The 24430-nt window shown below is 44.4% G+C and overlaps 1 protein-coding gene and 1 pseudogene across 8 annotated transcripts in view; both read left to right on the plus strand.

Moving 5' to 3' along the window:
* PTPRT (protein tyrosine phosphatase receptor type T) overlaps positions 1-24430 on the plus strand; it is a 960656-nt gene that overhangs the window by 67720 nt on the left and 868506 nt on the right. The gene's annotated exons all lie outside the window — the stretch shown is intronic.
* LOC132239050 (HAUS augmin-like complex subunit 2) lies at positions 2328-3214 on the plus strand (annotated as a pseudogene).

The raw sequence follows: 24430 nt of genomic DNA on the forward strand, positions 1-24430 counted from the left end.
CAACTGTCAGTCTCTTCTCTGTATCTGTGAGTCTGTTTCTATTTTGTTTTTTAGTTATTTTGTTCATTAGATTCCACATCTAAGTGAAATCATATGGTACTTGTCTTTCTCTGACTGGCTTATTTCACTTAGCATAATACCCTCCAGGTCCATCCATGCTCTTGCAAAAAGTAAGAGTTCCTTTTTTTTTATGACTGAGTAGTATTCTGTTGTGTAGATGTATCACAGGTTTCTTTATCCACTCATCTACTGATGGGCTGCTTCCAAATCTTGGCTTTTTAAAATAATGCTGCAATGAACACAGGGTTGCATACACTTGTTTGAATTAGTGTTTCGGCTTCCTTTGGATATATTCTCAGAAGTGGAATCACTGGGTCATAAGGCAGTTCCATTTTTAATTTTTTGAGGTAACTCCATACTGATTTCCACAGTGGCTACACCAGTCTGCATTCCCACCAACAGTGTACGAGGGTTCCCATTTCTCTACAACTTTGCCAACACTTGTTGTTTGTTGATTTATTATTGATGGTAGCCATTCTGGCAGGTAATATTCAATGGACGTATGAAAGATGCTCAGCATCACTAATCATCAGAGAAATTCAAATTAAAACCAGGAATTGGGAGGGTGGAGCTGCAGGGAGCCCCGAGAGTGGGGCTTGCAGATCTCCTGTGAGGGGTAGGTGCCAGTCAGGTTCACGAAAGGTGAGGAGAATGGCCTACTCCAAGTCACACCACTCAGTCAGTGACACCCCCTGAGTCTGCCCAGACCTCTACACCCCAGCCCAGGTAGCTGACTCTCCAGCAGGGCATAAGCTCCACAGGGTGGGGTGACAGGGAGCCCAGAGGGGGTGGCTATTGCATTCCTCCAGGCTCATACTGTGTGGAGGGGTGCTCCACCCAAGAAAGATGGTGTCTGCAATATGGGAGCATGATCAGCACAGGGATCCTGGCACTGTTCCTTCAATCTCTCCCCAGAGCCACACACCCCAGTGTTTCCTCACATGACTAGTTCACTCTGCCCTCCCTCCCCTGCAGCCCAGGGTGAGTGGCCATGAAGGAGATTTTGTGTGTTGGTCCTTTAAGAGGGCACCTGTATCTCTAGCACACTCCTGTCTCTGCCTGGCAGATAGAATCCCCACAGATTTTCACAGCCAGACATTATGTGGGTGCCTCCTCTGACTCTGGTGCTCTGGGCTGGGGAGCCTGTCTTGGAGTCGAAACCCTATGCTTCTCAGGGGACCCCCTGCAGCGGACATATCCCTCCTGAATCTCAGCCACCACCCGTGGGAGCAGGGCAGCCCTTTTTGCATCTCCACCCTTCTTACCAGTCTCGATGTGGCTTCTTCTATAAATTCTTGGTTATAAGACTTCTCTTCAGCTGGTCTTCAGTTGGTTATTCAGGCTGTTTGCTCTATATTTTAGTTGTAATTCCAGTTTGATCCTGGAAGGAGGTGAGTGTAGCTTCCACCTAATTTGCCACCATCATGGATCTTCAGCTCATAGAGTTCAAATCTTTATTTCTAAAAGTCAATTGATATTCAGCCCTATAAATATTTAATTTAGATGTAATGGTGTTGGAGCAAAATTAAATTCTCATTTGGAAAATAAAGGATGACCTGGATGGGATTGGGAGGGGCAACTTGGCAGAGATGAGCAGAGAAACTGTCGGTCTGATTCAGTTACTTAATTAGAAGAGACTTTTTATACCTGGCTTTATTCTATTGCATTTCCATATTAAAAATTATCTAATTTGTAGGAAACAAAAGTCCTTTGTATATGGGAGGGCTTTATATTTCATATGGCATCTTTGGACTAGGTAATATTTGTGCCTCACAAAAGTCTTTTGAAGCAATCACACTGCACTTTTTTTTCCTACTGTACAGATTGCAAAACTGAGGTACAGAGAACTAAAGTGACTTGCTTGGGATATACTATGAGAGAGGGAGGCCAAACCGGGTCACGTGGTCTTCCAGCTGGCTCATAGTGCCTATTTACAAATCTATGTACTAGTTAGGACTAAGTTCAGCTGCATAACAAAGAAGTCTCCACATAACTGTGGCATAAACAACATGAAAGTTAATGTCTACCTTTTGTGAAACTGTCGCAGAGGAGGCAGTCCAGCTCACCAAGGGCACTGAAGAGTTGTGGAAGGCTCCTGGGCTCCTTCCCATGTGCTTCTTCATCATTCACATGATTTGTGGCCCCAACCGCACGGCCCAAGGTGCCTGCTTAAGTTCCAGCCATTGCATGTGGAGTCGCTGGATGGAGATAGAGAAGAGTGTATTTCTTCCCTTTTAAAAAGACGCTCTGGGAGGTGGGTTTCAGCCATGGCTGTGGCGAACCCTTGGGACCTGGTGTCTGGGCCGAACGCTGCTGGGTATTGCTGGGCCATTTTTGTAACTTTGGAGATAGTCACTCAGGAGATGCTAAATGGACCTAAGAAATCAGCTCATTGTTTTGTGAACTTCTCCAGGCTCTAGCAGATCACAAATATTCAAGCTGACATCAATCAGAAAAACCTGGAAATTGAACTTCTAAGACTAGAAAAAGATACAGCAGATATTGTTCATCCTTCATTTTTGGCTCAGAAGTGTCATACTCTGCAAAGCATGAATGATCATTTGGAAGCAGTGCTGAATGAGAAGAGGTCCCTCAGGCAAAGGCTGCTGAAACCCCTGTGCCAGGAAAACCTGCCTGTTGAAGCTGTTTATCACAGATACCTGGGACATTTGTTGGACTTGGCAGTGGCTTTCACTGAGAGATTAGAAACCCATCTTGAGACAATTTGAAATATTCCTCATTTAGATGCAAATCTAAAGAAAATGAGCAAGGCTTTAGCCAAGATGGGCATTTTGGTGACTGCGACAGAAGAACTGGCAGAGAATATACTCAAGTGGTGAGAGCAACAAAAGGAAGTTTGCAAAATACTACCTGAAGAATTTTATCTTCCTAAACATGATGTTGTAATGCCTCCTTTAACTTTTGCTTCTAAAATTCATGTCCAAACTATTAATGCCAAATGATTCAACTGATCCAATTAAGCAAAAATAAATCATTTTGCTTAATTATGTGTAGTCATGTGAAGTCCATTTCTAGTCAGTGATAACGTGGGTATTTATAGGCTTTGCTGCTAGCAATACTGAAAAAGCCCTCTCTATATTGAACTACTAAGATTCCAAGTTCATTAAGACCAAACTCAACTTTCCATTGTTTTTCATATATTTTCATTCCACTTTTCATTAAAACTTACGAGGATTAAAAAAAAAAAGACTCGGTGGAAGGTCTACCTCTGCTTGTATCTTATCGCTCAGAACTTCATCATGTGGGTATGTCACAATGCAAGGGAGGCTGAAAAATAGTCTTTTATCTGGGAAACATAGTGCTTGGCAAAAACTGGGGTGCTGTTACTCTGCGAGGAAGGGAAGACTTGTTTGAGGGGCCGGCTGACAGTGTGTGCTACAGCCAGCGACCTGAAAGACCTCGTGTAGGGCATGCACTCAGCAGCGCATGGGCATGTTGGCCTGAATTCCATCCATCAGGACTGTCTCCAGCTACCAGTAGCCTCCTGGGGGCGCTGGACACAGAAGGGCTCCGTTGCCTGGGAGCAAGGTGCAACCCAGGAAGCAGCTTGACTCTTCCCTGGTGGATTAAAAGAAGGCGGGGAATCTGTGAAGGCACTTGCTTCCTTCACGTTGGTTGGGCAGCAATTCTAAACAGAGCATTGCTTTACCCCTCTCTTGGCTCTCATCAAGTCCGGAGGGGCACGGCATTCCCTCGCGTTAGCCTGCAGCAGCCTGAGGGGGCCAGGTGGGAAAAGGAATCATTCAGTAAGCAGGTACATGTTTGGTGTCTGCCAGGCACTGGCGCAGGGCCTTTGTATACTGAGAAATGAAAGACGTGACTGCCATCTTGGTGAGTAGTGTTTCTCAAAGTGTGACCCCACTGGCCTCACTGGGGACTGTGAGAGGGGGGACTCAGTAGTCTGTCGTAATAAGCCCTCCAGGGGATTCCGAGCCATGCCCAAGCTCAGTACACACTGGAATGCTGGAATGCTGAGGAATAGCTTGGTGATCAAGGGCATAGGCTTCAGAGCCCCTGGCCTGGGTTTGGATTGTGGTTCAGTCACTTAATAGCTGTGTAGTGTTGGGCAAGTTACTCAGCCTCTCTGAACCTCAGTTTCCTCATCTGTAAAAGGGAGCGCTGTCCTGAGAATACATGTCAGAGTTATGTGAGATAACAAAATGCTTGCGACATGGTGCGTGACAGCTCGCATTATTCTCTAGCTTCTCTATGGATGGCATTGTTGTTATGAATTCAGAAAGTTCCAGGAAATTCATATTTTAGTAGCAGAATAAAAGCTGAAATTGAAAGATAAATTTAAGTGATTTTTTTCCTAGATGTCTACCATTTTTTATTTTTCCTGCCACTCCTTTCTGCTCAGCATAGGTAAATCACGAGTTGCTTCTGAAAAATAAAGCAATGTGGTTAAGAGACGTGAGGAGGCATTTTACCAGAGAGGATGTGGACACTAAGCATATGCAAAGGTGCTGAATCTCGTTAGTTATCCAGAAATGCAAATAAGACTGCAAGGAAATTTCACTGCGCCAGGTTCATTAAATGATAGACATGCTGTCGAATGTTGGTGACGATGTCAAGCAACTGGAACTCTCATACAGTGCTCCTGGGAGCATAAGATTGGCAGGTCCAGTAAAGCTAAATATATGCATAACCTGTGAGGTACCATTTCACTTTTAGATATATACCTGACTGAAATGGGTAAATATATTTACTCATAGACATGTACATGAATGTTCTCAACATCATTATTCATGAAAACCAAGGGATACTAGAAACAGCCCTAATGCCCAGTAGGATGGATAAATTATGCTATGTTGAGGCAAAGGAATAGCGTCCAGTGAAGATAATGAATTACCACCTGCAGCAAAGTGAGGAAATCTCAGTTAACTTTGAGCAGGAGAAGCCAGACACAGGTGATAAAGTAGTGTATGATCCCATTAATAAGTATTTCTAAAACTGGCAGCAACTTACCTGTGGTGCTAGAAGTCAACAGAGTAGGTACCTTGAGCGGGTGAGGGGATGCTGACTGGGAAGAGCCACAAAGGGTGCTTCTGGGAGGTTGGTAGTATTTTATTTCTTGATCTGGATGGCAATTACCCAAGTGTTTGTGAAAATTTATTAAGCAATCTATCCATGTTTTTTCACTTTTCTGGATGTGTGCTTATATCAGTACATTTACTTACAATATCTATGCAAAATGTTTATACTAAAACAAAAAGCTCTGTATTGTTTTATTAACCAATGTCACCCCCATAAATTCAATTAAAAAAAGAAAGTTGAAAATCCATTCTTCCAAAAAAATCTAAAATCTAAAACAACAATAACAAACAAACTCCAAAAAGCATGATTAAGGGGACAATAGGACTGACATTGGCTAGAAGAATTGTTTTCACATATCCTTGACTCCCATTTCCGTACAACTGATTAAAGCAAGGGTTACACACACACACACACACACACACACACTCTCTCTCTCTCTCTCTCTCTCTCTCTCTCTCTCTCTCACACACACACACACACACACTCACACACACACACACTCACACACAGCAACATGCACTCACACAGTGTCTGCCTCCAGTATAGAAGTAGGTAACCAATTTCCAAGGAAATTATTTTTTAAAATCCAGATCAGAAAGTGGTAGGTAAGGAGACAACCCCAGTGTTATGCCCGGCAGTTATGGCAGGAACCCCTGTGATATTTAATGTGTTCATGATGTTCATTTTCTATTAGATCCTCAGGACTCTGGCAGGTGTTAAGTGTGTGGTTACCATTCCTGGTTTAAGGGTGAGGATGCTAAGCCGAAGAGTGTGTAAATGGCTCGTCCTGGGTCACGCATCTCCTAAGTGGCTTTGCTGGGGACTCAAGCCTGGTCTCATACCTGCTTTTCTTACCTTGCTATGAGGTCCTGGGAGTAAACTCCTGACACATTCATTGCTAACCTCTCGGGCAAAATGAAAAACCACACAGATCCAATCAGACACATTGCAAATGGTACTGGGATAGTATTCATAATATTAGTGGTAAGGTGTTTATTTCTTTTTTAACTAGTAACCCTAGCAAGGATGAATGTTGACACAAGTTATTTTTACTCAACAGTCTTGTAAACAGGACTGGATTCAGGTACGTCTGCCTTGCTCTTGAAGGTAGTTCTGAACATTCGAAGGACCACAGCTTCAGCCTTTTAAAGATTAGAGATATGAACCCGGGTTTATGCTGCAGCTTGTAGTTAAGGATTGTGCGTGGGAGCCTCCCTTGAATTTAGAGGATGGAAAGGTTGCTTTTATAATTTTCATTTATGTACAAATTACCCATAAGAAAAGACATAAAGCAGAACCATAGGCGAGAGCTAGAAAATAATTAGGGAAAAATTGCTTTTAAAAAACATATTTACCCAATTTTAAGTCAAGTATATATACTGAATAAAACATGGCAAAACCAGAAATACACAAAAAATAAAATTACCTGCTAACCCTAAGCCAGGGAGGGCCAACTGATCATAAACAAGTAGCATTTTCTTTCCAGAGCTTTTGTAATATACATGCTAAACAATAGAGTGAAGATTTAGCCACTGTGTTGCTTTCTGGTTATTTTTTAACATCATTATTGTGAACATTTTCCAATATTATTGCATATTCTCATTAACATTATTTCCAATGGCTGAATCATAATTTGTTCAAACTTCCCTTTAATATTGGACACTCAGATTGTTTCTAATTTTACAGTATTGTAAAAAGGGCTTTAATGAAGATCTTACTCATAAATTTGAGTTCATACTGATGATTTTCTTAGACTAAAAGTGGCATTTTCTGATTATTCTTTATAACCATTTTAGGCTCAGGATGCATAATGGCAACACTTATGCTGGAAAAAAATCACTGAACCAGAATTAACACAGGCCTTGGTTGGAATCCTGGCTTTACCACATCCTAGCTGTGTGATCTTGGGTGGGTCGCAAAGCTCAGGGAGCCTCAGCACCTCCATTTGTAAAATGGGAATTGAGTTTTCCATCTTATCAACCTATAAAAAGGACTAAATGATTACCCCAGGTGTTTAGGAGGCTTTGTTTAAATCAGACTTTGCTGAAGAAATTTTATACATTTTCATTGTCTTCTTGAAGATCTTAAACAATTTTCTAGAATTTTAGCCAAATATATTATCATCTTTTTATTTAATTAAAAGAATTTTAAATTGAATTTAAAGTAAGGAAGGAAGAGAGAGAGAAAGAGAAACACCTATTAGTATGTGCCCAGACTGGGGATTGAACCCACAACCTAGGTACGTGCTCTCACCAGGAATTGAATCTGCCATCCTGAGGTAGACAGGAGAATTCTCCAATCAACTAAGCCACACTGACCAGAGTTATTCTCATCTTTTTAGGTTAGGGGTCAACAAAGTACAACGCATGGGCCAAAACGTCATCTCACTCCCAGTTTTTGTGAATGAAGTTTTATTGGAACGTAAATTCCTGTATGTATAGTCTGTGGCGGCTTTCACGCGACAGTGGCAGAACTAAAAATATTTATTATCTGGCCCTTTGCAGAAAAACTTTGCCGAATTTTTACCAGCCACAAAATATTTATTTCTGAAGTCATGATAGATAAGTGCATTGTCCTTCTAAAATCAAAGTTTTTCTGTGGTAGGGGATGGGCCCAACCTCTGTACTCTGAGCTGACTGTTGAATGTGGATGCTACACTGTTACTAAAGGAACAAGAAGATTCAGGCCTCTCACTTTGATCTTCACACACATCGTTTTAGATTTCCCTGGGAAAAAGCCAGGGTGACCTCACATGAGATTGGGGTGATTTTTATCTGTGTTGTCTGTGTTTTAGAGCAGAACCCGGCACTGCACAACTTGAAGCTTCATCGAGAATGTTTTGGAAGCATTTGTCATATGAGTGTAGGACAGGCTCTTTGCTCTTGTCACTAAAATGACCTCTTTTTCTGAAGCTGATTCTGCATAAGAATGCCTTGTACTTGGCTCACAGAATGTCCGAGAGGGTCTGTTCCTTTGTGTGTGGATAGGGGTTGACCTTGGCCATGTGGCTCAGTTCCTGAGGCTGGCCCTTTGCTGTTTTTCCCACCTACTAGTCATTCTTTGGACTGTGCCGAATTGCTTCCAAAATACTTCACAAACAAAGTTTGGGACAAGAGAGCATGATTGGAGCAGAGCCTCAGACACTGTCCTTTCCATGCGGACTAGGTTTTGCTGGGAGCAGTGAAGTGTAGGGAGCTTTCAAGTAGACAGACCTTGGTTTGTGTATATCATTACTCCTCTCCGGTTGTGTGACCTTGGGCTAATGAATAGCTAGGACCAGCAAAGGACTGGCTACTGCAATGGAATAATGCAGGTATTAGCTCCTGCCAGTGGGAGTTTGGGGTAAACATTCCATAACTACACATGACTCTAAAAGTGTGGAAACGGGCCCCTCTTTTCCATGTAAGAGTTGTGATGCTAGAGTGGATCCTTGCCCCCAATTCTTCATCCCACCTTCTATGCCCGGGACTTTGCACTTCCTCCCAGTAGAGGTGCAGCCTACTTCCCCACCTGGTGTGGTTGGCATCAACCATGTGACTTCCTTAAGCCAACAAAGTACAGATGTCCCTTTTGTGTTTGGTCATTGCCACGAGAAGAATGTAAGTGGTTAGTCCACTGGTCCAAGGTGGTTGAGAGTCATGTGGAAGAGACCTGGACCCCACTGGAGGTTCAAGCTAAGCCCAGCTGAGCCGTACCACACTCAGTTGTCCAGCAGACAGCCTACAGATGTGCAAACACAGAGTATGTTTTTGTTTTAGCCGCTGAGTTAAGTTTCCAGCATTTTTGTGGCAAGAGCTATCTGATGCAGCCATGTTTTAACCCTCATGGAAACCACAATTGGTAGCTGTTCAACAGTGGCATGTACTAGCCCCATACCACCTGTTGCAAACATAGACCCAGACAGAAATGTATTTTCTGTCATTAGGAGTTCACAGACGTGTGGTAGAAAAAGAAAGAGGTTATTATGGTGAAGCAGGAAAGCAGTGGTGATGGTAGTAAGCCCTGATGCATTACTGTAACACAAAGGGGTGGCTAGACCTGGGGTGAGGGCCCAGCTGTAGGGTTTCCTGGGGGAGGTCATGTGTGAGCTAAGAAGCACAGTAGACATTGCCCGAGTGAATAAGGCGGTGGGGTGAACGTTGTATTATTTATAATCACACAGGAAAGTCTGGTAAGTAATTGTTAGACTTTGGTGCAGTCCTATGATGTCATTGATTTCACGATATTTAAAAAATATATATATTTTATTGATTTTTTTTTTATAAAGAGGAAGGGAGAGGGATAGAGAGCTGGAAACACTGATGAGAGAGAAACATCAATCAGCTGCTTCCTGCACACCCCCTACTGGGGATGTGCCCACAACCGAGGTACATGCCCTTGAATCGAACCTGGGACCCTTCAGTCTGCAGGCTGATGCTCTATCCACTGAGCCAAACCAGTCAGGGCTGATTTCACGATATTCATGTTAACATTTAATGAATCCCCCACCATCTCTTTGTGTTCTGGTTTGTAACCATTAGTGATTGGCCCAGTGGGGTATCTGGAAGTCACTGTTTCTATGTGGAAGTCCAGACTCATGGTTCTAGAGGGCTGGGCCTGTGGTTGAAGAGCTGTGATAGTGCTGAGTCAGCTGCTGGAGGTTATTCAATGGAAAAGCTATGCTTTCTACCTTCCTTTGTGCAGCTCAGTAGATTCTTTAGTGGAGCTGATGAGACCAAAGGCATGAGTTCAGCCCCCTGCAAGGATCAGTTAGATACACTGTTTGGAACTCATTACCCTGAGATAAGGTTTCAGATAGTACCTGGAGTTGGTAGGGACAGAAAATGGATTGCATTACTCTTTGAGGACACGCCCGAGATGTTGATAGCGGCAGATTGCTGAGTTTGCAGTGTTGTCAGGGGGTTTTCACATGACTTTATTAGACTCCTAATTTGTAGATGAGTAAAGGGAAGCTCAGGGGTTTTACCTGTGCAAGGCTATTTGACTGCCTGTAGAGAAGCTATGAGCCAGCCTGCCCGGACTCAAAGGCTGTGCTGTTTGTAAGCCACCCGAGGGCAGGGTTTCTCATCTTTGGCTGAAATTGGAAATTGAATTGACGTTTAGGGCCGGCCAGTGCTTTGTTGTGGGGGTCTGTCCTGTGCTTTGTAGGCCGTTCAGCAGCATCTCTGACCACTCCCCACTAGGTGTTCCCTTCCCCAGTCATGGCGACCAAATGCCTCCAGATATTGCCAGGGGTCCCCTGGGGGACAGAATTGCCCCTGAGTGAGAACCATGCTCTATGCCAGGGTTGGGGAATGCCAGCCTGAGGGCCATATAAGACCCGCAAAATCATTTGGTGTGGCCCTGCCATGGCATTAGGGGTGAGTTAATTAAAATTTGACCAAATATAGCAGGCTGACTTTTAAATTGATAATTTTGTATGGCACGCAAATGATGTTATAAATATCCAAATGGGACCAGCCATGGTTACTCAGTGGTTGAGCATCGACCTTTGAACCAGGAGGACACGGTTCGATTCCCGGTCAGGGCATATGCCCAGGTTGCGGGTTCAATCCCTGATCATGCAGGAGGCAGCTGATCAATGATTCTCTCTCATCATTGATGTTTCTATCTCTCCCTCCCTCTCCCTTCCTCTCTGAAATCAATAAAGATATAGTTAAAAAATTTCTAAAAAAAAAATATCCAAATGGCCTTTGACAGAAAAAAGGTATCATTGATGGAGTAACCAGGGGGACCCAGGATCTCCAGTTGGGGGGCATAGACAGAGTGGAGAACTCCTAGATAGCTGTGGGCTTTGGATTTAAGTGCCACACTCTGACCTTGACGAACTGGACATACAGGCCCATGGCAGGACTTTGGCCTCTAGCTTATGGGCTACACAAGATTTCACCCACCTGCTTGTCCGTGTGTCTCCTGGCACCTTCTCCACTTCTGCCTGACCTTCTCAGGCAGGGATATTGGAATCAGGCATCTCCTCCCAAGAAGTGTCCAGCTGTCCTGCCCAGGGCCCTGGCTCCAGGAGCTGAGCAGTTGGGGAGAGGAGATGTGAGAGAAGTAGCCTGAGAGGAGAGGACTATCGCCGTGAAAGCTTTGCGCGCATCTACGCCTGCAGCGAGAGGGTCGTGTAACCCGCCGAGCATAGGGCCCGGCATGTGGGCAATGCTTAATAAATGCGGGTATTATTACTGTTATTATTAACACCGTTTATAGCACATTTTAAAAATAAATAAATAACTAGTTTCTAGAAGATGCTTCCCCAGGCTTTCCGAGCCATTACTATGCAACTTACTTATTTAACTTTAATTTTTTTCAAGGTCCTGTGTTTAATTTTTTAAAAACCTAGTGAATTATTAGCATTTTAATGAATAATGACATTTAATAAATAATAACACTAGTTAAAGTTCTAATGTAAGCCATTTAATTTAGCACCCTACCTATGTTTTCTCAAAAAAGAAACTGAAAAAAACTGTCTACAAGAAATTCTACACTGTGACTAAATTTTCTCTGTAATTTTAGCTCTGGCTTTTCTTTCCCTTTTTAAAAATATGTTTTTATTGATTTTTAGAGAGAGACAAGAGAAGGGGAGTGGGATAGAGAGGTAGAAGCATTGATGAGAGAAAAACATTGATCAGCTGCCTCCTACACGCCCCCTACTGGGGATCTAGCCCCAAACCTGGGCATGTGCCCTGACCTGGAATGGAACTGATGACTTCTTGGTTTATGGATTGACGCTCAACCATCAAACTTCTGGCCGGGCTGAACTTCTGGATTTCCTTTAAAAAAAAATTTGCTGTTATCAGTGGGATAATGGCCTTGCAGTGTACCCAACTCTTGTGTATTCTATAGGCAGAAGTTCCTAGCAGAGTTAATTTTATCTCTATAATAATAAAAGTGTAATATGCTAATTAGACCAGACATCCTTCCGGACGTCCTTCTGGACTAACCTGGGGCTGCTAGGGAAGCCTGGGTCCCGGTGCCAGAGGGAAGCCAGTGCTGGCAGCTAGGGGAAGGAAGTTAAGCCTACTCTTGCATGAATTTCGTGTATCGATCCTCTAGTTTGGAAATAATAGAGCTTGTACTATGTATCAGAAATTGTTCTAAGCACTTTAGAAATATTAGTTAATTTAATCCTATGAAGTAGGTATACTGTTATTGTTCCTATTTTATTATATGAGTAGACGGAGGCACAGAGAGGTTTAGTAACTTGCCCAAAGGCACACAGCTAGTACATACAGAGCTGGGGTTCAAATCCAGGAAGTTTGGCTCTAGAATTCAGCTTCTTAACCACTATGCATACTGCCTCTTCATATACCCAGGAGGAGGGATGGGGGTGATATAGGAAATGGTTTCCCTTCCCCTTAGATTTTAGGGGAGAGCTAATGAACCTGTTGCTTCCTCCCTCAGATCTTTCTCTGGATATTTCTAAACAGTGATACAGACTGCAGAACAGATTTACCTCGCATTAGATCTCAGAGAAGTAGAGTGGCACACTGATGATCATCTAATCCCTTATACTTTATAGGGCAGAATAAAAATGCCTCTCTATAAACACATTTGATTTTATGTGGAGCTTGTGTATGTGTGTGTATTTATTTGATCCATAGTTTGGAGTAGATAGCCCTTTACTTTAACATGTATATATTCACTTCTAATGTATATAGATAGAAATGCAGATTATAAAGAGCATGCATGCAAAATATCACTTGATGTTTTTACATTTTACTGTAGTGGTTACAGCAACAATGCTACACAGAAATGAAACGTGACACAACGTGTGTTTGTTTCTTAAACAAGAGGTTCAGGAATGCTCTATACTGCATCAGTTATGAAAATTATGTTCCTATAGGTGGCATGGCAAGCTTCCCGCCCTGCCCATCCAACCCCACCAGTACCGCCAAGCCTCCCGTCTTCCCCCTGGAAGCTTTAAGTCCGCACTTGAGTTCTGTCTCCTTGGGACTTACATCAGGAGGACAGTTCCCCTTCCTCACAGAGTTCATTCTCTGGGGCTTCTTTCAAAGATAGGTTGGCCATGCATGATAGGGTACTGTTTCTGGGCTTTCCAATGGTGACAGTTTTTTAAAAATATATATTTTATTGATTTTTTAAAGAGAGGAAGGGAGAGGGATAGAGAGTTAGAAACATCGATGAGAGAGAAACATCGATCAGCTGCCTTCTGCAGAATCCCTACTGGGGATGTGCCCACAACCAAGGTACATGCCCTTGACCAGAATCGAACCTGGGACCTTTCAGTCCATCGGCCGATGCTCTATCCACTGAGCCAAATCGGTTAGGGCGGTGACAGTTTTTTTAAAAAAATGTATCATTATTTCAGAGAGGAAGGAAGAAGGAGAGAGATAGAAACAGCAACGATGAGAGAGAATCATTGATCAGCTGCCTCCTGCATGTCCCCTACTGGGGATTGAGCCCGCAACCTGGGAACATGCCCTTGACCGCAGTTGAACCCGGGACCCTTCATTCCACAGGCCGACACTCTGTCCACTGAGCCAGACTGGGTAGGGCTCCAATGGTGACAGTTTTAAACCCTGTCACAGATGGGAAAAGCGTGGAGCATTTAATAAAAATATTATCAAATTAAAAACCAAGCAGGATCCAGTGTGAGCTCTGCTATAAATAACTTATGAAAAGTGAAAAGATGTTTCTGTTAGCAAATTTAAAATAATCATTAGAACCCTTCAACAGATTGCTGCTAATTAGATTGAGAATTAAACAGCTTTGTATGACTGTAGAGTTAATTAATAACTCATTACTTTTTTAATAAGCCAAATTCATTTGGAAACAGAAGAGAGACAGCAAAGTTTATCACGGGCGAGATGTTAGATTGGGATTATTTCTCCTTCCCTTGATGAGAGACCGAGTTTAATTAAAGCAGGAGACACATTTATATCATGAATGAGTTGCATCCAGAAACCCAACCATCTAGGGGTAGGGAAAGCAGCCACGGTCTTTATTTTGAAAGTCTCCGTGGGCCACAGGGGTTTAATAAAGGCTGTGTCTGAATCTCCCTATCCAACTTTTGAATTTCAATTTCACTTATAAAATAATCCTTTTTGAATCTGTACAGACTCCTGGAAACTAGTGGAGGGAGCTCCCTTCTTTTCCGCATTGATTTTACTTTCATTTCAGACTCACTAGGTTCTTACTTTGAAACAATGTTCCATTTTCCTGCCTGCCTTCCTTTCTTTTCACGTGTCCTCCCCTCCGCGTAGACAGCCTCAAATTTCATTATTTCTTCATCTCGTTTTCTGACCCTTTGATGACCTTTCTATGACAGCATGGAACAGAATGGAGTGGAAAGAAATGAACCATTTCTGATTTTTAAGGCAAGCATATTCTCATTATGCCATCTGGAAAATTTCTGTTCCCCTGTTTGTAAGCACCGAGGAGCCCCATGCGAGACTGCAGTCTCCCATCAATGGTTCTTGGAACCCTTTGGTCCTGGGTAGATTGCATTTGTCTTTTCGGATAGGGATGTGTTTGTTGAAGTGTAGCTTACAAGTGTTCCCACCATTTTGCCTTCTAGCCAATCAGATAAAAATCGCTCATCCTCAGATTCGAGAGAGATGCTAGATGTCATCTGGTCATATGCTGCGAGAACGTTCTGGCCCTCTGTTATCAGTGTGGGTTTCGTTTCTGCTAAATCAATAGATGTAATTTGGGTCCCTTTTTTGCACCTTCATCTACATATGAGGACGTGTTGCCGTTCATGGAGATCGGAGACTTCCCACCCGGCGTGGGAGGGAAGTCGGAAGAGAATGTCATTTTCAGGAAAAGGTTAACTGTCCTGCCTGGTGATGAGTCGATGCCCCCCTGGCGCTGAACCGTGGCATGCAAATGGGTTTCTGTATCTTAAACAGATGCTGTGGCTGACGACTAAGCCCGGCAGTCTGGAAACTAGGGGCTCATTTCAAGAGCTGTTTGCCCACTCCAGGAATAATTAGCATGGCCTCTTTCTCAAAAGGTGATTAGTTCTCAGAGTAATCCATTATGCATATTTTTCTTGAGATCACTTTGTTCCCATCCTTTCCAGGGCCAGGGCTCTCCAGCTCTCTGCTTTTGAGGTTTTCCTTTCACTAGATTATTTTTTTCTTCTTTAAACGGTTCTGTTCTTTAAAACAGCTCACGGAGTCCAGATCTCAAGCGGAGAACTAAAGCAGTAGCTATTCAGCTCTCTAGCGAAGAACTGAAGGGGTCCCACAGCAGGCCCGACGTGAGGAGTGGTGGGAGGCGGGTGAGCAGGGACTCGCTTCTCTGTGCCCAGGCTACACAGAGGGTCTCAGGTGCCTGCTAACTCCCGGTCACCACCGGCCTCTCCAGCTGCTTCGCTACCCCTTACCCTGACTCACCCTGTCCACGTTATAGCTTGTGCGTCCCTCCCCTTCCTAGCCTCCCCTTTCTTCTTTTCCAGCCTTTCCCAGCAACTGAGACCTAGGAGGTGCTCCACAAATACTCGATGGATTCGTTGTTGGTGGGAAAATGTGGGTTTCTCTTGCATTATCTCAGTTTCTCCCTCCACTCTACCCATTCGAGAGGATGGGGCTTGAGTCCCTGAGGCCAGTACAGGGGTGGAGTGCCTTTCCGGGAAGCCGGGAGGTGTGGGGTCAGGAGAGAGGCCTCCACCTCTAAAGGGCAGGGGTCTCTGGTTCCCTCTGTTGGTCTTCCTCTCCCCTGCTCCCAGCACCACCCGGAGCAGCCTCAGCTCTCACCCCAGGCGTCTCCACAGGTTTCCTTTTTAACCTCCTTCCCTCTTCTCCAAAATCCATTTCCTGGGAAGCCAGAGCAATTTGTAGTATATATTTTATTGAGATATGCCGTATACAAGATGGGGCAAAAGTAGGTTTACAGTTATGAGTACACAAAACAGTTTATTCTTGTATCATTAATTATTGTGTTATTTTCCCTGTGAACAACGGTAAACCTACTTTTGCCCCACCCTGTATACAGAAAAGGACATGTACCTTAACTATTTAAACCAGCGGTTCTCGACCTGTGGGTCGCGAACAATGAAAATAAATCCTGCATATCAGATATTTACATTACGATTCATAACAGTAGCAACATTACAGTTATGAAGTAGCAACAAAAATAATTTTATGGTTGGGGGTCACCACAACATGAGAAACTGTATTAAAGGGTCACGGCATTAGGAAGGTTGAGAACCACTGATTTAAACTGAAGACAGCCACATAAACAGCACCCTGGTTAGGATAGTATTAGCCTCTGTATGCCCCAGTCTCTCCTGTCCTAGTCACCATTCCCCCTAAAGCAGTGGTTCTCAACTTTCTGGCCCTTTAAATACAGTTCCTCGTGTTGTTACCCAATCATAAAATTATTTTCGTTGCTACTTCATAACTGTAATGTTGCTACTGTTATGAATCGTAATGTAAATATCTGATATGCAGGATGGTCTTAGGCGACCCCTGTGAAAGGGTCATTCAACCGCCAAAGGGGTCACAACCCACAGGTTGAGAATCGCTGGCTTAGAGGATGAGCACTGTCCTAACGCCAGGGCAGTTTTTGGAATCATCAACCAGATTTTGTCCACCTCCCACGTAAAATTCTTCAACAGCTTCCCGTTGCTCGTGAGCTGAAAGTCAAACTTTTTGCCATTTTGCATTAAACCTTTGCATTCATTCTCATCTCATCTCCCACCCCTCGCTCCCCTCCTTCTCTATTATCAAGCCACCGGTCACCCTTTAACCTCTTAGGACATGCCAAGTTCCGTTCCAACCTCAGGCCCTTTGCACATGCTGAGCTCTCTGCCTGGAATGCTGTTCCTCCAAATCCCTTTCCCCTTCCAGGCCTTAGCTTAAATGCTACCACCTCTGTGAAGTTTCCCTCAGCCACCTAACCTAGACTAGCCTTTCTTGTATAGTCCACCCTCTGTCACATCTCCTATTTCTTCCTGTATTAATTCACCGCTGTCTGTACTCTCTAAGTGTTTTTATTGTTTGCTTGTTGGTTTGCTTTTTATTTGTCTTTTCCACTCGTATGTCTGCTCAAGTGAAGACAGGGACCATGTCTGACTTGTTCACTGCCATATTCTCTGCCCCTAGTGCAGGAGGTGCTAAGTACATATTGGATGAAAACATGAGCACAACGTGGGCTGAGTATGAGGGTCCAATCTGGAGGGACCGAGGCAGGGAGTGAAGTCATGTCCCGCAGTGAAGAGCTCAGAGGTGAAGCCAGGTCCTGGTGGGCACCTGTGGTTCCTGAGCCCTGGACATGCTTGAGACCTTTCTGTCTGGCGAGTGTTGAATGGCACGCACTATCACTTTGCAGTTGAGTAATCTGCAAGAGGACGGGGCCCCAAACCCACTTGTTGTGTGGCCACAGCCTGTTTTTCATTCTCCTCTCCCTAATGAGGTCTGGTCCCTTTCCCGACTGTCTGGATGTGCTCCTTCATGCGACCACAGTCCTTGCATAATGACACTTGCTCTTACCCATTGCTTTAGTGTGTATCGGAGAGTAAGCGAAACAGAGAGAAGGAAAGAAAAATGAAAGAAAATAGGAAAACTCCGTAAGGGCTTGACCTCCTTAGCCAGCTTCTCAGGTGTGGCCATCCAATTACTGTGGAGCCGTGGGGGCCGGTCTTGGGATTTAAGCAATTTTATCCTAGATCGGTGCCAGAGGCGATGCATTTGGCTAATGCATTTTTTTATTACTCTGAAATAGAGACTTAAAGTGGATAAGGTTATTTACATTTTTAAAAGGCTTTTAAGATTTCAGATCTTAAATATTCGGTTTGATTGTCCCATCGCTGTGGCTCCGAGCAGTGATTTTAGCACCCTTAAAATGGTGTGTCTAGTGAGATGCTTATTGTGTTTTTCACATTGTTGGTTTCAAGTGCATTTCACCTTCTCTCTCTGCAGTGCTGTGGAATGTGGAGTGCTGTTTTTTTTTGAAGAGTTCCTCATAAGCAGATAAGGGCAACTATGGTAGAAGACACTTGAGGGGGCAGATTCTTTATTGTCTCTAGCCCTCACCCCAACTCTGTCGCTCAAGTTACATGTTTTGGTTGTCTATTGCTGTGTAACAAACAACCCCAGAATTTACTGACTTCATAGCAATGTATTATCTCTCATGGTGCCGAGGGTTGCATGGACTCAGCTGGGCGCTTCCTGCTTCAAGTCTGTTAGGAGACGGTGTCAGGTGGTATTGGGATTGGCTTGGCGTCACGCAAAGGCTCAGTGGGCGGGATGTCCAAGGTGGCTCCCCCACATGATTGGCAGTTGTTACTGGGCACCAGCTTTGAACTCAGCTGGGACTGTCAATCACAGTGCCCACAAGAAGCTTTGCACAGTGTGGTGACCAAGAAACCAGTGTCCCCGGAAGCAGGAAACACAATATGCTGGGAAAGAAGACCTATTTAAACTGAAGACAGCCACATAAACAGCACCCTGGTAGCTACTATTTCTGTTTTGCAGGGGTATAGTATTAGCACTCTGTATGCCTGGAGCCAGCACCACATTATTTCTTCCATATCCTAGTGGTCAAAGAAGCCAGAGGGCCACCCCAGATTCAAGTGGTGGAGATACAGACTCGATCTCTTGACGGAGGAGTGTCAGGGTCACTTTGCTGAAGAACACGTGGCCTAGGGAGAGATGGTTGCAGCCAACTTTGAAAAATAGAGTCTGCTGTACTTTGTCTTCCATTTCTTCACTTCTCCCTGCCTGCAGTTATTCCAACGGCAGTGGGTGTTGGGAACGATTCCCTATGTGGAGCAGTTGCCCAGCGTTAATTCACTACTGACCTCTGCATGGTTAAGATGTTAGATAAGTAAATAGAAAAGATGTCAGGTTAAGATGCCATTTGTTGCCACAGTTTTACACACACACACTCACACATACACAGGGCTATGTTGAGTTTAAATTGTTTTTCTGGAGTCCTGTAACCACCGTGTAGGAACCGAGTTCCTGCAGATCCGTCCTTTACTTCTTGCCTGTAGATAACCCTCAGAAGTAAAACTGTTTAAATTTCTGCTGGCGTCGTGCAGTTGCAATATTGATCCTTTGAGTTGAGAACAAAGTGCCTGTTAATGCATCTGACTCCCTCTACCTGTTGAGACATTAACCAGCAAGCCTTGGTGTTAAATGACTGCCGTTTTTTATTTTTTTTTCCTGTTACATCATTTATTCCAACTTTTTAAAAAGCCTAATGGAAGAGGGTGTCCTGTCTTTTATTTTATTCTTTTAACCAGGGAACATGAAATTCTTCAAGTTGTGTTGCCATGTTAGTTTTTGGGAGAGATTGGTCAAGTGAATTGGTAAATGCATGTTTTTCTTCTTTTCCTGGCTGCTTTCCTTTCAGCAAACTTTTCTAAAGGTGATAAATCACTGAGAAGATGAAATGTCCACCCACTGCAGACTAGCTGTCTCCCACACCCCCAGCTGCATATCAATCTGAGATTATTCCCCCCCTCACTTGACTCTGCTGGGAGATTTTGAGTTCATTTCCCTTGAGAATTCCTTAAAGCAATCTGCATCCGTTTCTCCCTTTAAGTGGAAACAGAAAAGCTAAAACAACATTAAAATATTTTTATTTATATATTTACGTTGTTTTATTGATTTCAGAGAGGAAGGGAGAGGGAAGACAGAGATAGAAACATCAATGATGAGAGAGAATCATTGATTGGCTGCCTTCGGCACACACCCCACCGGGGATCGAGCCCACAACCTGGGCATGTGCCCTGACCGGGAATTGAACCAGACCTTCTAGTTCATAGGTCAACACTCAACCACTTAGCTACACTGGCAGGGCTAAAAAAGACATATTTTTTAATATCATTTTAACTTTCACTTTCCTCACACATGTATCTTCCTCATCTAGAAAACATCTGGGTGGAGGAACGTTGACCCTTTACTTTCTTTTTGATGTTTTACTGAACCTTTGGATTCTGAAGCATGGAGCTAGAAGGGATCTTGGGAAAACTAGCGTAAACCTTGATGTTATTGATGAGGCCCAGAGACAGCAGGCAATTTGCTCAGGGCAGCCCAGCAGTTCAGTGGCTGGTTGTTGTCTTGTCTCTCCTCTGGTCTGGGGCAGCTTTGGCTTATCCAGGACCATTCTGTCTAGAGCAGCAACTGCCCCCCCCCCGCCCCACCCCTGCCCCCCATCCCAATGACCTGCCTCCCCTCCTGGGCCTGTTGCATCCTTGGGAATGAAGGGCCTAAGTGCGTCCAGTTCCCTGGATGTTGGAAACTAGCATCTGGTGTCTTGAAGAATGAATTTGTTTGAGGCTTGACCTTCTCAACCACCCAAGCATGGACCACTTTCCACCAGGGCCAAAGGACATGGGAACAGTGTTGAAATATTGCCATAAGCCATCTTCATGTGCTATCTTATTTTCACTTTGCCCCTTTGAATTACTTTAAGGGGGCAAACATCAAGAATTTGGTGTAACAGATCCCATAGGAAAGGGCAGAGAATGAACTACTGATCAATTCTGTTAAATTCCTGGCCCTCTTAAAGGGGGGCATTGGGGAAATGAAGCTGGAAGCATCTGACACCATCCATATGGACCAATGGGATAAACGTGCTGGACACGGGAATCACCCCGAGGCCTTGGGAAGGCCCACCTTGTTAGGCCCCAGCCAGGGCCCCTGATTCAGTAGGCTCCGATGGCTGAGAATTTGCATTCCTAAACGTGCTTCTGCTGAATGCCCCGGATTGAAGCCCCCTTACCCCTGGCCTGAACCATACCCTCCCTTCCTCTGTCATCTGGCCATGTTCTCAGACCTCGGCTGGCTGGATGAGAGCTAAGTTTCTCTTGCAATGCCTGATTTTGTGAGTTGTACGAGGGCTTTGGAAACCAAAATACCAAAATCCCCTTTAGTAATTTGCCCTCCTGAATGGCCAGGTACTAGAACATAGTATTCTGTGTGAGAAATGATTAGAGGATGATTTGAAATAGGATGTCATTAAGAGCGTGGCAGCCACCAAACTTCATTGGGCATCTGCTGTGTGTATTATGTGCATTATCTGTTTAATACTCAAAATAGCCTTGCAAGGTAGAAGTTGTGATGTTACCCACATTTTACAAATGAGGGAATGAATTCTGCGAAGAGTCTTTCTTAGTGAGCCATGGAGCTGAGATGAGACTTTGTCCGTCTTCTGCCATGATATGCTTTCAGGTGACATTATGCAATGTTTTAGAAGTCCAGAGAGGAAAGACATCCCCAATGTTCATCGCATTGGCAACAATAGTGAGTCCCATCTATTGAGCGCCTCCTCTGTGTCCAGTGCTGTGCTAAGCCTTTTGCACATCTCACCATGTTTAAACCATGTCGCTCCTCAGCAGGGAAGGTAGCCACTATTTCTGTTTTGCAGGGGGAGATGCCATCTCAGTGATACGTAGCTTGCCTGAGGTCATCGTTGGCAAGTGGCAGAGTCAGTCTTCCAACTTGGGTGCAGCAGGTTTCAAAGCCCGGCTCTTGGCTGTTCTGCTTGGTTCACTGGCTGGATCATGCATACGCCAAGATTTTTGCTGGGCACCTCAAAATGATGTAGCTGGTGGCCTTGGGGGGTTGGGATGCAGAATAAGCCTGGGGAAAGAGATGGGTTCCGTTGGACATGCTGAGCTTAAGGAAATTCACCAAAATGCGGGCTGTGTTCAGGATGATGGTGGAAAAGGGCAAGACTCCGAATGTTGACATTTTTGGAGCTTTAGTCTGTGACCCAAGATGACTCATTTAAACAATAGGTCTTAGAATTGACTTCAAAATGGCCATTATCTTTCTTCATTTCTGTTGCCTCACTGCAGGGTGGCAAAGATTAAGATAACCTCTGGAATTCATGGAAAGTGCTAGAAAAGTCAGAAGTGTGATTACACATGGTGAGCAGTGCTCTATAAAGCCTCAGCTCTCCGTGCATCGCCTGTGACGTCTGTTTTCCTCAGGATATTAGATGACAGATAGGAGTTGCATTCTTATTGTGGTAGACGTCATTTCCTAAGAGGTTTGTACTGTGTGATTTGGGATCCTTTATACGGCTCGGATAAAGCCTGCCTATGCCAGAGTCCAGGCCGGCTGGGGACACTGCTGGCCTGAATATCAGTGGGTGGTAAGAGAAATGTCTGTCAGATGCTGGTAGCCAGTTCTACACCAAGACACAGGTCGCCATTGTATAGATGGAAGACATGTGCAGACAAGGACTTCTGTAGAGCAACAAAGGGATGTGGGCGCTGACACCGTGCCATACTCTGTTCCTCGCTTCCTCTTACTCTTTACATCTTTAAAATGAAGAAAATATTTTGTTGGATGTACTGGTATGGAAAATACACTTATGTCTCCTATTCCCAATGTGAAAATTAGGTCAGCTGACTATTTCATTTCCCTGCACTAGTTACACACATTGAAAAAATTATCTGGGGTTTTATATATGTGTGTGTGTATGTGTGTTTGTGTGTATGTATATCAATAACCTCCAATGAAAAGCTCGTCTTCTTTAAAATTTAAGTACATTGGATATATAATTGAGACATCTAGCCGACAACTTTGATTTTTTTTCTTTTCCTGAGAATTACTCCTACTCCCACCACACTGCCAGGCTGCCAGGGGCGGCTGTTACCAGAGTCAGCCCTGTGTAGGCAGCCACACTGAAAAGTAGACCCAGAATTCCTCAGTGTTTCCCATGCCATGTTCTCTCCCTACTTCTAACACCTGGGTATCTGGGGACATGTAGATTGTAAACTCAATTTTCTGAATTACCTTTGAAAAACTAGACAAAAATATTTGACAAAAGTAATATAACACTAGTCATACTTTATTTAGAACTTACTACCTATTCTGTGGTAAATGTTTCACCATATTTCCTCACTTAATCATTAGAATGATGAGCTGTGCATTAGAATTTCCATTTTACAGCTTGGGAGACTGGAGCTTAGAAAGGCTACCTAGCTTTGCTCAAGGTCATAGCCAGTGAGAGGTGGAGCTGGGATTGGAACTCCAGCCCGTGTTCTCCCCTATCATGCTGTGCTGATTCCCAACATTTACGCTCAAAGTAATCAAGAGCCTGCTCTGTGATTTTCATGCAAAGAGTGTTTTGCGTACATCATCTCATGGACTCTCGCTGCAGCAGATCCTGGGAGGTCTACGTTATCCTGGTTCTGTTGGTGAGAAAACTGAGGCTCAGAGAACTTAAATTTTATTGTTTTTGTTTCCTTTAGAGGGAATGATGTCTAAATCAACTTTAAACTTGGTCATGAATGTGTGTGTTTATGTGGCATCAAAACATTCGGATGCAAAGGAAAAGTTGGCCATGTGTTTTGTCTCTCTAGCACCAGAAATTCCTTCGATTGTGCATATTATCTGAACTTGGGGTAAATTTATTTGATAATTAGTTGCATCTTGGGCTTTGCCTGGAAATTTTAGTTTTCTAACCTTTAACATTTTAACTGCTACTTACCACACACACACACACACACACACACACACACACACACACAGCCACCTGTATGTACATTTGCATGGTAACTGCCATCGTCTTTATATTTCAGGCAATCCTCTCCTGCCTGGACCCCTTCCCATTTTGCACTATTGTGGCCGCCTGGACATGCCCCATGAGAGTGTTTTGATATTGTTTGTCCTTGTTTGGTTGCTTTCTCTTTTCCCCACTCGCTGTGAGCTCTGTCATGGCAGGGCCTGTGATATGAGTCTTTTCTGTCCCCGACTCTAGCTCAGGGCCTGGAATGAAGGAGACATTTGTGATGTTTTGGAATGAAAACTATGGATCCAGCCCCAAGGCCTAGGAGAGCTTCAGGTCCTATTTAAGGCCAGTTTTAATGATGCTTGAACTTGCCTCTTTTTAAAAATATATATATACTAGGGGCCCGGTGCACGAAATTCGTGCACTGGGTGTGTGTGGGGAGGGGAGTGTCCCTCAGCCCAGCCTGCCCCCTCTCACATACTGGGAGCCCTCAGGCGTTGACCCCCATCACCCTCCAATCACAGGATCGGCCCCTTGCCCAGGCCTGATGCCTCGGCCAGAGGCGTAGACCCCCATCACCCTCCGATAGCCTGATCGGCCCCTTGCCAGGCCTGACGCCTCTGCCAGAGGCATAGACCCCCATCACCCTCCAATCGCCTGATCGGCCCCTTGCCCAGGCCTGACGCCTCCGCCAGAGGTGTCAGGCTTGGACAGGGGACCCCCATCTCCCCCCGATCACTGGCTCTAGCCCCCGCCCAGGCCTGAGGCCTCTGGCCCAGGAATCATGCCTGGGCAGGGGACCCCCATCTCCCTCTGATCGCTTGCTCCACCCCCCGCCCAAGCCTGACGCCTCTGACCCAGGCTTCAG

Source organism: Myotis daubentonii, chromosome 8 (assembly GCF_963259705.1).
Source record: "Myotis daubentonii chromosome 8, mMyoDau2.1, whole genome shotgun sequence".
Taxonomy (NCBI): domain Eukaryota; kingdom Metazoa; phylum Chordata; class Mammalia; order Chiroptera; family Vespertilionidae; genus Myotis; species Myotis daubentonii.